General features: G+C 46.6%; 1 long non-coding RNA gene across 1 annotated transcript; it reads right to left on the bottom strand.

Moving 5' to 3' along the window:
• Window positions 1–470: 470 nt before the first annotated feature.
• On the bottom strand, window positions 471–12799 carry LOC123944920. The gene is made up of 3 exons (XR_006818864.1): window positions 12716–12799; window positions 6013–6118; window positions 471–1079 (listed from the first exon to the last, which is right to left on the bottom strand). It is a non-coding gene; the product is annotated as an uncharacterized LOC123944920 (long non-coding RNA).
• Window positions 12800–16423: the final 3624 nt, after the last annotated feature.

The following is a 16423-nucleotide window of genomic DNA, read 5'->3' as shown; positions in this document are numbered from 1 at the left end:
GTTGGTGGGAATGTAAATTGGTGAAGCCACCATGGAAAACTGTATGGAGTTTCCTCAAACAATTAAAAATGGAACTACCATATGAGCCAGCCAATCCACTTCTGGGTATTTATATGAAGAAAATGAAAACACTAATACAAAAAGATAATCTGCACCCCATGTTCATTGCATTATTATTTACAATAATTCAGATATGGAAACAAGCTAAGTGTCTATCAGTGGATGAATGGATAAAGATGGCATGCGTGTGTGCATGTGATGGAATTTTACTCAGCCATAAAGAAGAATGAACTCTTGCCATTTGTGACAACGTGAATGAAACTTGAGGGCATTATGCTAAGTGAAATAAGTCAAACAGAGAAGGACAAAGACCATATAATCTCCCTTACATGTGGAATCTAAAAACAAAAAAAACCAAACCAGAGCTCATATATGCAGACAACACATTGGTGGGTACCAGAGGTGGGGATTGTTGGTGAAGAAAGTAAAAAGATTTACATTTCTAGTTATAAAATAAATAAGTCACAGGGATATAACATGTAGCATAGCAACTATTGTTAATAATATTATATTGCATATTTGCATGTTGCTAAGAGAGTACATCTTAAAAGTTCCCATTACAAGAAAAACAAATTGTAATTACATATGGTGATGGATGTTAACTAGACTTAGTGTGGTGATTATTTCACAAAATTTCAAATTTTTGAATCGTCATATTGTACACCTGAAACTAATTACACCTCAATTACCTCTAAGTGAGGGCCTGCGCATCTTGCTTGTGACTCAAGTGAGGGCTAAGAGTCCAGCCCTCGTGGTCTCCCTCCTAACAAGCTCCCAGATGCTGCTGCTGTGGGGACCACACTTTGAGAACTCTTCTAATAGAGAGCTTTCTTCCTTCTTCCAAATGATTCTCTCAGCAGGAGCCAATTTAAAGAGTTCCAAACAGATCTTCACCTTGAGGGAATGACTGACCAAGGCCTCCTGGCTCTTCCTTTCTCCTTCTGGACCATTTTCATTCTTCTGAAAGTTTCTGAGCCCTCAGTATAGGACCATGTTCCCTGGCCCAAAATTCATGTCCCCTATTTATTGGATAAAGAAAGAAAGGAAGGAAGGGAGGGAGGGAGGAAGAGGGAGAGAGAGAGAGAGAGAAAGAAAGAGAGAAAGTAAATACACATATATTATTGAGCACTCCCAAAATTCAGGTACTATACATACTCTCATGTATGTCCTTTAATTTTACACTGGCCTATGAGCTAGGAATATATAGCTCATATTCCAGACTGAGGAAATAGAGATTCGGGGATATTAAATGACCCACTCATCCAAGGTCATGTTTAGTAAATTGCATAGCTGGGATTCCAATCTGAATCTTCAGCCCCGGAGGCCAATATGCTTTCCATTAGACCACAGTTACTGCCCCCACTGAGAGCAAAGTGAATATCGGGACGTGAGGAAAGACGGAAATTCAGTTTTAAAAAAGGCAAACTCGTGGCAAATATGGCACGTGTACCCTACACCTGCAGGAGACAGTGTTCTTTCCTGCTGCATATGGAATCCTCAGAATCCTTTTCAACCCCGTGTTCCTGGCAGGCAGAGCACAAACCCATATGCCTTAGCTTCACTTGTTCAGAAATTTCATTTTGTGGCATCCCGCTTAGAAATAGTACTTCTCAGGAAAGAAAGAAAGAGAGAAAGAAAAGGAAGGAAAGAAGGAAGGAGGAAAGGGAGGGAGGGAGAGAGAGAAAGAGAAAGAAGGGAAGGAAGGAAGAGGAAGGAAGGAAGGAAAGAAGGAAAAGAAAACAGTCCTCTTGGAAAGTGGAAGGTAAGATGCAACTTGAAAAGGCAAGGAGATAAAGTTTTGCCTTTTGGAACCCCTAGAGCAGCGCTTCTCAAACAGGAACGTGCCTAGGAATCACCAGGGGAGCTTGTAGGAATGCAGATTTTGAGTCAGGAGGTCTGGGGAGGGCTGAGATTCTCCCAGTTCTAAGATGCCTGGTGGTGCCAATTCTGCTGCTGGGGACACCATCGTCGGAGTGGTGCACACATTCCCATAGAGCATATTCAGTATGCACAGTGGAGACATATATTCAGTACAATGGGCAAATTATGCCTTATCCTAGATTAGTGGTTCTCAACCAGGGGCCGTTTTGGCCCCCAAGTTGATATCTGGGATTGTCTGGAAACATTTTTAGTTGTCACAACCGGAGGTGGAGGTAAGGGCGACTGGTATCTAATGGGTAGAGTCGAGAGACGTCGTTAAACATCCCACAATGCACAGGACGTAACACACCAAACAATCACAAGCAATCCAGCCCCCAAATGCCACCAGTATCGCAGTTGAGAAACCCTGCCCTGGATCACAGCGCCCATAAAGGAGAGAGAAGATCATAGTCCCCTGGGGCTGCCTGCTGCTTCTCTCTGTCAGTAAAATAACAGTGAGGGAATTGAAACCACCAGCCTAGGGTCTGCTTCTGGTTGCTCACACACCTACTGCTGAGGTCACTCTGGGTTCAGTTACAGCTGGGCTGCGGACCCTTCTGTTTTCTTCCAGCACAGGTGACCTAAAGAAACACAAGATGCCGCCCACACACATGTATCAACGCAACTTTTGGCTTTGCTCTCACAGTTTCTCTCCAGTCAAGACCACAGTACAGGATAGGAAAGAAGAAAAGGGAAGGAAAGGAAAGGAAAAAGGAAAGGAAAGGAAGAAGGAAGGAAGGAAAGGAAGAAAGAAGGAAGGAAGGGAGGGAGGAAGGAGAAGGAAGGAAAGGGGGGAGGGAGGGAGAGGTGAGGGAGGGAGGAAATGAAGGAAAGGAAGAAGAAAAAAAGAAAAAGAAAAGAAAAGGGAAGGCCAGGGAGGAGGGAATGAGCAGACCCGAGAATCACCAAGGACATTTCCTCCGCAGCCAGACTGGTCCCTGATGCATGCCTGTGGACATTGGTCCTGCAAAGACTTCCCTCTTTTTCTTCCTGTTTTTCGACAACCTTACCACTCCGACGATGGTGTCCCCAGCAGTACAGTTGGCACCATACAGCTGGCATCTTAGAACTGGAGAATCTCAGCCCTCCCCCAGAGCGCCTGACTCAAAATCTGCATTTCAACAAAATCCCCCTGTGATTCCTAAGCACGTTCCTGTTTGAGAAGCGTGGGTCTAGGGTTTCCAAAAGGCAAAATAAAAATGCAAAGTGAACAGCTGCAAAACAGATGCAAAGCTCGTCACGTGGTGCAGCATATGACGTCCCCCGGGGGGTTTATGACCCTGTGTGGACAGTAGCTTGTAATACAGAAAACAGAGATTTGAAGGCATGTGAGCAAAGAGTCAATGCCATGTTATTATATCCTTTTAATGGCCCTCGGGGGACCGACGTTGCATAAAGGAAATGCACTGCCCAGTACCTAAAACGGTTTCATGTACCCAGTGAGCGTTCAAGTGTTTGGTTTTGTTCTGGCCTTTTGTTTGTTTGTTTGTCCCAAAAAGAAACAAAGATAGAATTTGTATTGATCTTCGGTGAAATCAGAGGGTTTGAACTGATCAGTATTTCCCACACAGCCTTCCATAATACCAAAATTTTATAACAGGAAAAAGAAGAGAGTGGATGTTGTGTGCTTTTCAGTAACCTAGAGAATCAGTGGGTTACGGTGAATGGATCAAGTTCAACTTCAAGTCCACTCTCAACCGACCCAAATTGGCTCCGCCTCATTCAGTAACGAGGAGCACCCTCCCTCCCCCGAATCTGTGCAGCAACCCGAGAAGAAATCACCGCCCGCAGCGCAGGCGGCCCTCCAATAACCCGAAAACCTAGGAACAGAGGCGGGAAGGGGACAGGGCTGGGGGAGGAGAGCGGGCGGACAGGAGCTCAGGAGGAAGGCCCGGGAGCAGTTCCGGATGCCCTCGGGGGTGGGAAGCAGGTTCCCAAGGGAACCGGCCCCACGCCGCCCGGGAGCCGGTCCAGCCTGACTCGCTCACTCGCCTGCAGGACGGGCCACGACTCTGCCTGGCGAGAGTCCCCAGAGGACACGTCCGGCGGGCCATCGCCTCTTTCCCACGGCTCCCGGGCGGTGGCTCAGCGGAAGCCGAACGGTCCCACCAGCTTGAAGACCCCGGGGGCCAGATCCAGGAGCGGCCGCTAGAGGCCGCGCGTGCTCCCTGCAGCGAGGACGGGGAGGGTCGCCGCGAGCGCGCTGCAGGCTTTGTTCAGCTCCGAGCACCGAGCGTTCTTTCCGGACCGCCGAGCTCTGCTGGCCTCTCGGTGCACCCGCCCGCGGGAGATCCCACACAGAGCGCCCAGGGCCCCTAAACCGCAAAGGGAGGCGTGCGGTGCTGGATGGCCCCTTACAGCCCCCCGTCTGCCTCCCGGTTGTCGTCCCTGGCCTCCCCAGGACAGAAGGTTTTGGTTCAGTGACAACATGTGTCGGTCCCCTCACTTCGCCAGGATTCTTGAAGCCCGGAGGACTGATTTGCAGAGAAAGCAAAGTGACCAGACGATGAACCTGAATGTCGCCAAAGCTCAGAGCTGCGACATGCAGCTTCCTTTCCAGGGACCTGAAGCACCCATCCATGCCCCCACTCACCTCCCATCCACGCCGCACCACCCCCCCTCTCCTGTCCCCGGCAGATGACCCTACAGAGTTGGCCCTACAGAGGAGCCCATTTAAGAACAATCAACCACGGGGAAAATAAACCAGAGGTTTCTAGAGGCTGACCCGCCTAAAAGAAGAGTGTTCAGACGCTATGGAACTCTTAAGGTCACTGGATATTTTCTGCTGTGGACTCAGGACTCAGATAAGATCATGCATGACAAGGCAAGGAGCAGAAAGTTGCTCCTAAAATGTTTCTTGAGAAATTCTGAGCCAGTGGATCACAATGCAGCCCAGGTCAGAGAGATACTGGCACTTTCACAAGGAAGGAAAGTCACCCAACCACTGCGAGAACCCCTCCGGGCAGTGCCCTTTAGTACCTTCTGTTGTTCAGTGGCCTAACAGGTCAACCAGGCAATATACATATCCCTATTTCTCTGATGTCAAAACTGAGACTGGGAGCCGTCAAGTCCATTTCCAGGTTACAAGGCAGCTGGTTACAAGGCAGCAGAGTTATGATGCTTGTTTGTTTGATTTAATTTATAAATAGATAATACAATCCCATGTCTCAAAAACTGTAAAGCATAGGGAAGTATACAATAAAAAAGTCTCCCGTATCCTGACCCCCAAATACCCAGTTCCTCTCGCCTCTTGTCTTCTTTACCCCACACACAGGTTACTACCAGGAGCCACCAAGTTCCTTGTTTTATACTTAGAGCATTTCTTTATGTATATACCAGTTAGAATATATATTCTTTTTTTTCCTCCATTTTTACCCAAAACATGGTGTACTATTTATACTGCCCTGTGACTTGCTTTTTTCATATAACAATGTATCTTATAGATCTTTCCATACCCACACATTAAGATCTTCCTCATTCTTTCCCTCTTACATAGCCCAGCATTCCATTGTATGGACATACCATAAGGTAATTAACCAGTCCTCTATTGTTGGATATTGGGTTGTTTCCAAGCTTCTGCTAGTTTAACAATGTTGCAATGAATAACTTTGCACCTACATCATTTTGCACATGCCAGAGCCTGGAGCCCACATCTTTCTGGCTCTAAGTAGTTTATGTTCCCTCCACTCCAAAGCAGACACAGGACTGATTACTGTATACATGCCAGCTCTGATAGATAAATCACCCTATTTCTGTCCTTTCTGCCCCACCCCAGTCCCCCCATTTTCCTTTTCTAGTTATGAAGCTTATTCATATTTGAAACACCTACAGAGGCTCCGGACAGAGAGTACTTGCCATTTCATCTCTCTCTGTGGTTGCTTCACTTCATTCTTTAAATACCAAGTGTGACTGTATCTGGGCTGTACAGGAGATAAAATCTGCAGATGTTCCCCGGCACAGACGTGGAATTTCTGCTACCAGTTGGATCACACTGTTTCATACATGCGCCCCGGAAATTCAAATCCTGCCTACCATGGCCTGCAGCAGGCTTGGCTCCCAGCTCGCACTGGAAGGAAGATCAGCTAGTGCAGCCGGCTGTGGCAGGAGCCAGCATCCACCTCCATTTCCGGCTGTTGACCTAAAGGGACGTTAAATGAATGGAGACATCAGGCAGGCTGAGGGGAGGCGGGGGGGGGGGGGGGGGGGGGGGGGGGGGGGGGAGGTGCTGTCTACCTCCTAGGGAAAGTGAAATGCATCAATGCATCACCCCAGCTTTCATCCTTGTTGTCTGCAGTCCTTTCATCATCTCTTTTTATTTTTTTTAAAGATTTTATTTATTTATTTGACACAGAGAGAGAGAGAGATCACAAGTAGACAGAGAGGCAGGCGGGGGGCGGGGGGGGGGGGGAAGCAGGCTCCCCGCTGAGCAGAGAGCCCAATGTGGGGCTCTATCCCAGGACCCTGGGATCATGACCTGAGCCGAAGGCAGAGGCTTTAACCCACTGAGCCACGCAGGTGCCCCTGTCATCTCTTTTTATACCTAGATTTTTTTAGATTCACCTTCCAAGGTATCTTTTTGTCTCTCAAAATGAGATTTGGCCATGGAGAGAGTCCTCCAAAAAAACAAGTGAGAGCAGGTCATTTTTTAGGCACGTGGTCCCCACGACTATCTGCGTGGTGAACTGAGATTGCTTCACTACCTCAGATGCCTTTCTGTTCAGGTCGTCCTTCCTGAGGGTTTACTGCGTCACACCGGTCACCATGTTTGATGAATGACAAAAGACCCAAGCTGCTCCCGTCTACATGGCGACTCGGACACATACCAGATACTTTCAGTGCAGAAAACAAGATAAATTCAAAGCGATAGAAGCCATGATATAGGTAGAGAGGTATGCCCGGGGTCTCGTCCAGCTCGGGGAAGGGACAATGCACCCAGAGTGGGGCAAGCGAGAGGCAGGGCAGGCAGATAGGAAGGCTTCTTTGAGGAAAATGAGGCTGCCGAAAGGAGCAGGAAGAAGGAGCAGAGAACGTGGACAGAGAAGCAGCATGAACAAAGGCCCAGCCGGGGAAGTAGTGTGGGGCACTATGACCAAAGTGCAGCTTATTGTTTTTTTAAATTCCTGAAAAATTGACCAGCAAGTTAGCAGTAACTCACACGAAGCAAAAACCAAGGTATAACCTCAGTTCGTGTAAACAGTCCTCACATGTTGGCCATTCCTTCTGCCACATCTTCCACGGATTTGTTTCCAGTAGTAGGAATGTTCAGTAGGGAACATGGCAGGTGGACAGAGTTCCAGGCAAGCCTTTCCCGACTATCTCAGCCCCTGTGTCTCTTATCTCTGATCCACGACTGTTTTCTGTTCATCAGAAGAAAGGCCCGAGTTTGCCTTTCTGAAACCGCCACCAGCACTCTGACCCCAAACAATTCCTGTATCTTTTCGTCCATCTGTTGAGGATGAAAACTTTCTGCAAACCCAGCTGACAACCCCTTCTCCCCAAGAATGGAAACAGTGGAAGGCTGACAAAGCCTGGATCCGTCGGTCAGCAGGTATCATCACAGGCCAGCGGTATCATCAGAATAATGATCGCTATCCTATCTCCATATCCGAACTGATCTCGCGGATGTGGTTGTGGAGTGACCGTATTGGAGATTCTCTTCAAAAGAAGGTTTTACAGCTGGTCTTCACATTTACAGAAGGTTTACCATGTTCCTGATACCGTTCTAAGTTCCCTAAATCTCACTCATCAAAGTTTTACCTCCTTAAAGCCTCTGACTTCCTTTTTAAACTTTGATACGACACCTGGCTGGCTAAGATTCAAGTGTCTTTGGGTTCAACTCCTGACTCTTTCACCCACTGTTTTTGTGACATCTGAATCTCAGTGTTTTCATCCATAAAGGGCGCATAATAATACCTCCTCCCCAGAACTAAATGAAGTAATATAGATCTAAAAGCACCTAATACATAACAAGCTTACAATGAATGTTACCTTCCCCTACACAGTTGGTATTTTTATTTAAAATTTTATTTATTTATTTGACAGACAGAGATCACAAGTAGGCAGAGAGGCAGGCAGAGAGAGAGAGAGGGAGGGAAGCAGGCTCCCTGCTGAGCAAAGAGCCCCATGTGGGGCTCGATCCCAGGACCCTGGGATCACGACCTGAGCCAAAGGCAGAGGCTTTAACCCACTGAGCCACCCAGGGCCCCCTATTTTCAAATAATTTAAGACATAAGACTAAATAAAGTAATTTGTTTTTTTTTAAAGATTTGTTTATTTTAGAGAGAGAAGCATGCAGGTGGGAGGAGGGGCAGGGAAGAGGGAGGGAGAATCCCAAGCAGGTTCCTCGCTGAGCCTGGAACCCAACTCGGGGTTCGATATGAGACCATGACCTGAGCCAAAAACAGAAGTCAGACTCTCAACAGACTGAGCCACCCAGGCACCCTTAAATAAAGTCTTTTTAAAGATATAAAAGAAACTCTTATCACCTCCTTCCCCAAATAACAGTAGGGAAATCTATGGACTATGCTTTCTCCTCTGGGGTCTTTACTTATTAAATAAGGTTAAGACTATCAGGAAAGAACATATGAGATCAGGGGCGCCTGGGTGGCTCAGTCAGTTGAGCGGCTGCTTTTGGCTCAGGTCATGATCCCAGGGTCCTGGGATTGAGACCCACATCAGGCTCCCTGCCAAGCAGGGAGCCTGCTTGTCCCTCTGCCTTTGCCTGCTGCTCTGCCTACATGTACTCTCCACCTCTCTTTCAAATAAATAAATAAAAATCTTTAAATTAAAAAAAAAAAAGGAATATATTAGATCAAGCCAAGGGCCAGTTAAGGACATATTTCCAAATCTGGAGTCTACCCACTTAGGGCTCCCGGCCCCACCCCCACCCCCATGAAATCACCAGCAAAGGAAAGAAATGTTGGGGCTCTGCGATCCTGTCCAATTTTAGCTCTAGGTGTTAGGGTCATGTGGAAGTGGCAGGTTTTTGAAATGCTGACACGTTGACACTTAAGCTCATGGCTGGATCCTGTTACAGCTCAGAGAAAGTATATAAAGAACTTGGCCCTGGGTGAGATTTCCAAATATGAAACAATGCCCAGCATGATGTAAGCGGTAAGGTTTGGGGACAGAAAGGCGAGGGTTTGGTTCTCAGCTTCACACATCTCAATCGTGTGACCTTGGGCTTGGATGAATAAGTACTGTCACTTTATCCTCCAACCCTCTGCTCACCTGTGAAGTGGAGAGGACAGCAGCTTTTATGCAACATCGTTGTGCCGTCCAACAAATATCCAGTCCCTTCTTTGTGGCCAAAGGCTTCCCGCGTGTGAATCTGCAGGGACCCCAGCCCCGTCCAGCTGCAATCCCAAACACCTAGGAAATGGTTGGAAATCCACTTCCATATACCGTTTTGTGTTTTTTAAGGAATCGGTGTTGGCATTATTTCCAGGTTCTGCAGTGTGTGTCTACCTGGGTGGAAGGAACAGATTCCCTTCTGAGTTCCTACTCAGTTTCACCTGGGCTGGCATCCACCGCGTGGGCCACGGCAGAGCGGTCACCCCATTGTGCTCTCTGCTCCCCAGCTTCCTTTTCATCTCCAGCAGTGGCAGGCTTGCATTTTTCTGGAAAAGGCTTCTATCTCCAACTGGGATCATCCCAGTCCCTGCCTACGCCTGGGACTCTCAGTCTCTCTCTATTTCCTACTGCTAGGCCTTTGCTTTCTCTTGCATTTCCTGAGCCGTTTCCGGCTCCTTTCAACGGCTTTCTGGATTTCTCATTCACTTTGTGTTGTTTTTCCGTTGCTGCCTCTTGGGGACCCAGGGTGAAACCCCACTCCCTCTTTTTTCCATTGCTCATCCTGCTGTTTTTGTGCCTTCATCCTTTCTTTCAACGTAATACAAGAAAGAAGTGCTTTGAATACACCGCGTGTCCCTTTAACGGGGACGTGAGGATTAACAGCAACTAGATCTGCAACGGAATTCATGTTTTAAAGCGATACAGAAACAGAAAGCAAATGATGAAATTATTAGTATTTAAAACTTCAATAAAATTGGATCTCAATAAATTTTTATTTATTTTTTTTTATTTAAAAGATTTTATTTATTTATTTGACAGAGAGAGATCACAACTAGGTAGAGAAGCAGGCGGAAAGAGAGGAGGAAGCAGGCTCCCTGCCAAGCAGAGAGCCCGATACAGGGCTCGATCCCAGGACCCTGAGATCATGACCTGAGCTGAAGGCAGAGGCTTTAACCCACGGAGCCACCCAGGCGCCCCTCGATAAATTTTTAAAATAATAAATGTATCACTACTCTTTTATGCTGGTTCTTTTTTTTTTTTAATTTGTTTTTTTCTTATTTATTTTTTATTTTTTTATAAACATATAATGTATTTTTATCCCCAGGGGTACAGGTCTGTGAATCGCCAGGTTTACACACTTCACATATGCTGGTTCTTTTTTAAAGATTTATTTTAGAGAAAGAGAGAGAGCAAGTAGGAGAGGCAGAGGGAGAGGGAGAGAGGGACTCTGAAAAAGACTCAACACAGAGCATGAAGGCCGACGGGGGGCTATCTCACGATCCTGAGAACACAACCTGAGCCGTAACCAAGAGTTGGATGCCTAACTGACCGTGCCACCCTGGTGTCCCTGTTTTGTGCTATTTTATGCTCACAAATGGTCCAATCCAGTCAACACTTTAAAAAGGCCATGCCCATTTCTGCAACACATACCGGGCACCATAGGAATGAACATTTTTCCTGTTCTTAGTTCTTAAACACTTTCTTCTAAAAAATTTAAAATTTAAGAAAAAAAAAACTTTCTTCAACCCCTTCCTTATGCTTCATTCCATCTAGATCCGAAGGTCAGGGGCAAGACCTCAACCAAGGTAGTGAAGATTCAAAGTAAATAGTATGAGAACAGAAACAAGTTGCATTAACCCAGGATTCAAGGGCCAGAGCAAAAGAGGCTAGCTTCAGTTTCCTTCAAATGACTGGGATCTAACCCTTCGATTTCGTGATCTAGTAGGTCTTTGAATGAGGAGGCCTTTCGCTTTCCTATTCTCAAGCTCAAGGTGACTATTACAATCTCTAGGTGATTATATAAAAAGTAGTCATGCATCCAGGAGTAGCTTTATCAAAAAGTATGTGGTGTATGAAAAAAGTCCACTAGCTTAAATGAACCAAATCAGGGTAGACAATGCTTGATTTCATAGGTGTTGCCTTAAGCCACCCTTGTAATTAAATACCTACATATGACCTTGGTTTCTCCACTATAACCATTGTACCTTCACTGAATATATTACTACTTGTCCTTCCCCATTTTCCTGGACATTGGGACCTGCCATTGCCCTGCCACTCATCCTGTGGGCAGTATTCTCACTCACCCTGCCTCCCAACACCGATCACAAAGCACACACACAGACTTCTCTCTTTCCCCATTGAATTCTTTGCATTTAACTCAGGTAGCCATTCAGTCTACCTTGTACCCAAATTCTGCCTCCTGACAATCCTTTATTGTTCAGTAAAGCAATTATTTATGACCTCTTGTGCCCTTCACCTTATCTCAGGACTATGTCATGGTACTCAAGGGGCGTCTGTGGTTAGTCAACTATTCAGCTCACCTCACGAATAACTCTCTGGGTCTCCTGCCTTTCACCTCTCTACTTTTGGAGAGGGTCTGGCAGTCTCTGAAGAGGTGACCAAAGCTTTTTCTAAAAAGACAATTAACTAAATGCTGTAGGACTCCTATCATCCGGGAGAGGAGAAGGTCTGGTGGCAAAACCTTCAGGACCATAACTGCTTGTTTGGGAACAATTCCACTGTGTATCTAGAGGCTGAAAGAAACAGGACTTCAGAAGCAGGAGAAGAAAATAAGGAAAGAGATCAACAAATGCCGTCATTAGAAAACATTGACTCAGACAGGCTTTTCCTTGCTTATCCTAGACACCAGAAAGGAAGAAGCTCCTCCCTTTGGAAAATAGGACTCCAGTGTAGGGAGACACCCATGGCCTTGGCCCAAAGTTCTACAAGTCCTCCATGTACGCTGTCTGGGAGAGCTTAGCCACTAGAGGGGCCCATAAGTGGTGAATGAATGAGAGAGAGAGAACATAAGTATTCTACTTGAAGCAAGTCATGGACTTCCACCTTCTAGACAGGCCTCATGTCCCTAGAGAATTATAGTAAATACAAACATTTATTAAGTTCTTTCTATGTGCAAGACAGAGCTATAAGTCTTTACACATGTTAGCTCCTTTCATCTGCATAGCTCTTGGAGGTAGATCTGCTTATATCTTCATTAACAAGTGAAGAAATTTAAATACAGAGAGGGTAAGTGATTTCCCCCAAACCAGACACCCGGTGTGTGGTGAACTTGAGAATGTGGAGGGGATGGTAGGAACCCAGGTGGGAATCTTGGCCCCAACATCGATTCTCTGTGTGACCTTTGGCAAGTTACTTAAACTCCCTGCATCTCATTTACCTCCTTGGAAAAATTAGATTCATTACATCTGCATCATAGAGTGGCCATGAAAATTGGATAAGCCTTGGAACTTGAAGAGTCCTGAAATTGAGGGACGCGTCATCTGGACGAACCCTCTGGCCGAAATTTACTAAACAAGTTGGATAATTTTTCTTTCCATCTTCCCGAAAGTATCAAAGAACTGACAAAGTGGAAAAAAAAAATCCAGGTCTAGGTCTGTAAAAAAGCAAAGACCCAGAGAAGTAAGCAGAGCATCAAACTTACCTCTCTTCTGAAGATAGGCTATGGTTTTGATGAGTTCTCAGGACAAGGAAGACAGAAGTCAAGGCCAGGGATGGCAGGGCTTCCACAGGCACCTTTTCCAGTCCATGTGAGTCAGAAATAAACCAGCTCCTCCCACGACACCCTCATAAAACAGCAGGGAGTGAGGTCTTGGCGCAAAGCAGCGTCAGAGGAAAAGAATGAAAACCCATCTGTAACAGGCTAGCATTTCTGGAGATGCACAGCTGAAGTCTGCGTCACCGGGGGTTCAGACGCTCACACTATGAATTTAAAATGGTACTGCATCGGGGTACCTGGATGGCTCAGTCAGTTAAGCCTCTGCCTTCGGCTCAGGTCATGCTCCCAGGGTTCTGGGATCGAGCCCCACATCGGGCTCTCCGCTCAGCGGGGAGCCTGCTTCTCCCGTTCCCCCTGCTCCTCTCCCTGCTTGTGCTCACTCTCTTTCTCTCGTTCTCAATAAACAAATAAAATATTTTTAAAAAATAAAATGGTGCTTCATGGAGAGAATATTGAGGAGCTAGACAAGGGGGACCGAAAAGGAGCGTGGAGGGCGGCGAAGGCAGACACGGTGGCGTGCCACGCACGCTCCTGGCACCCTGAAACGCATCTAGTTCTGCACACGGACACCCACACACACCTTCTCCTCTTTATGCCAGTGGCCCTTTCTGCTGTAGCCATCACCGTGGTCAACCATATGCTCCGCAGAGTCAAGTGGCCCAGGTTCAAACCCCGACACTGCCACTTCCTGGCTGGGTGACTTTCGGTAAGTCACTTAATCCCCGTCCATGTTCCTCATCCAAAAAATGGGGATAATTGCAGAACCTCCTTGTGGTTTATGGTGAGGGGTCAGATGAGTTAATGTCTGCAGAATGATTACAACAGTGTCTGGCTCATAAGAAGTAATTATATGGTGGGGGGTGGTACCATGGTGGTGGTGATTTTCTGAAATGATCATTTCCCCCTTATTTATTTGGGCCGGATTTTATTAGTCCTTTATAATTTGGGTAAAAGATCACCGCCTCAGTTAGTCTTTCCCTGTCCCAGTGCAGCACAAGACTTTACATACACATGTCTCCTGGGGGCTCTTTTAACACCCGAGTCCCTGTTGATTCTTCTAGATCCCCATGGAACATCCAGTTACTGGATGGTGTGCACTAAGTCTTATCATTGCGTCCTCAGTGGCTAGTACAGAGCCTGACACATAATCGATGTTTGGTTACTATGGGATGAAGGAAAAAGCATATCGGTAACTCGAACTTGCCTTGGTAGAACAATTTTCCTCTAAAAATACTATTTTTGGGGGGCGCCTGGGTGGCTCAGTGGGTTAAGCCTCTGCCTTCGGCTCAGGTCATGATCTCAGGGTCCTGGGATCGCCGCATCAGGCTCTCCGCTCAGTGGGGAGCCTGCTTCTCTCTCTCTCTCTGCCTGCCTCTCTGCCTACTTGTGATCTCTGTCTGTCAAATAAATAAATAAATAAAATCTTTAAAAAAATAAAAATGCTATTTTTTGAGTTGCCTGCCCCTTATTCTGCTCTCACTTTAAACAATAACAACAACAAAAAAAACCCATAAAACGTCATTCTACCACTTGAATTGTTTCTGTGGAATGTCAACTTCTTATGAGTGGCCCCCAGTATCTTATCTACTTAATTTTGTTTTGCATGAGACATACGGTGTCAGGAAAATGACTAAACCACCATAAAAATGATATTGGCAAACAAGCTGGACCTATGAGTCATGAGATCAGTGACCGAGAAATGTTCACAGAATTCTTCCTGCTGATGTGGGAATGTGGATTTGAGTTGACTTCCTGGTTCTGCTGTATTCACAGAACACTGAAGTCAGGATCAAAAGACTCGGATTTAGGTCCCCAGAGCCACACCTTATTTGTGACATGACTTTGGGCGAAACTTAGTCTCCCCAAACTTTGTTTTCCTCATCTGTTAAATGGGTTTAATAACACCTACCACACAGCAATGCTGTCAGGCCCATGAGGCGATACAAGGCTTAAAAAATGTGGGGTGGGGGCAGGGGGGGTGCTGGCTGGCTCAGTGGGTGGAGCACGTGACTCTTGTTCGCAGGGTCATGAGTTCAAGCCCCATGTTGGGTGCAGAGCCTTCTTTAAAAAAAAAAAAAAAGCGTTAGAAAATTTTATACTCTGGGTGGCCTGTTCTCACCACTCGATGGGTGGCTTCTCTCAGACTTGGCCCTCTATCAATTTTATAAATGCACCCAATCCAGGAACTTCACCTGGGAACAAACAATCCTCGTGGAATTTTTTTTTTCTTGAGACTTTATTTATTTATTTGAGAGAGAGAGAAGCAGAGGCAGGGGGTGAAGCAGATGCGGGGCTCAATCCCAGGACCCTAAGATCATAACCTGAGCCAAAGGCACATACATGCTTAACCAGCTGAGCCACCCCAGCACCCCAGTCCTCCTAGAATTTCAGAGACATAGCAGTTTTGAGAGTTTGGCCCGTGACTGAGCTTGGTTGCAGAGAAAACAGACATGTCCGGGGAAGCACGTAGGAAAGTTCATGCTTTCTCCATGATTCGACTTGCTGGGACACATCCGTCCACAGTGGCAAGAGGAAAAAGGTCTTTCTTGCCCCCGCTGGGTGTCTGAGAAAAGGGACAAGCCTCTGTGCAATGACATAGACTTGAAAGCCAGCGCCGAATACAAGAGAGCAATCTCAGCTAGAGAGTGAAAAAATGATCCCTCCCAACAAGGAGGCATCAGACCATGGCTGGCGGTGTGCGGGGAGGAGAGTGGGGAGTGCATAGTGGTAGAGGACGGCTCTACCTCCAAGACAGTAGAGAGCAGACTCTGCATCCTGGATTTCGTGACTTATGTGCTCATCCTCGTGACGAATCTGACGGAAGCTCTTCCTTAGCCCTTTTTGGAAAGCCAGAGAAAGGTCATAACAGAATGAGGCAATTTCACGTCAGCGGTGCCTCAGTCTGGTAAGACCTTACTCTTCGGCGAGGAACCAAGTGATACATTTGTTGAAAGAAAAGACAGCGGACCTCAGAGGGAGTTCAGAGGTCAGCTGGAACCTGCTGGAGCTGAGACCCAGAGACACAGTGACACGCCCATGGGCAGGCAGTGAGTGGGACCAGCACTCAGGAATCTTCACTCCCAACCCAGGGCTACGCCCCTCCACCCTCTCTGCCTCCCAGGCCAGAATCTGGAGAATCCAGATGCTTCCATTTGTCAGCTGTGGGCCAGAGGAGAAATGCCATCTGCTCTCCCAGCAACCTAGGGCCACTGCCGAGGTCATTCATTTTGAACCCTCTTACCCAGAGAGGCTGCATGACATCATTTTCTGTCTAAAGAAGGTTCCAGGTGTCATTACATTCTTTGGAATTGCATCAAGGATCAAATATGTTCACCCATCCAGTTCTCTTCCTCAACAAGTCTTCTCTAAGCAAGCTTTCTCTCATCTGTAATTTCTTCCAAACCAGCCTAGGGCATAAAGGAGCTGGGTCAGACACCAAGACTTTGATGACAAAGCTCTGTATCTGTGTTTAACCTCAGTTTAACATCTGAAGAAAAGAAAAAGAGTGACTTACTTTGAATAATTAAAAAAAAAAGTTTAGCCTACATGGGGGCCTCTGTGCCATGGATCTTTCCATGAACCTTCCTACTAAAGAGTGTATCCAATGCTCAAGTCACCAGAAGGTTCAGTGCA

This window comes from Meles meles, chromosome 6, assembly GCF_922984935.1.
Source record: "Meles meles chromosome 6, mMelMel3.1 paternal haplotype, whole genome shotgun sequence".
Classification (NCBI taxonomy): Eukaryota; Metazoa; Chordata; class Mammalia; order Carnivora; family Mustelidae; genus Meles; species Meles meles.
This window is presented reverse-complemented; position numbering and strand designations above follow the sequence as displayed.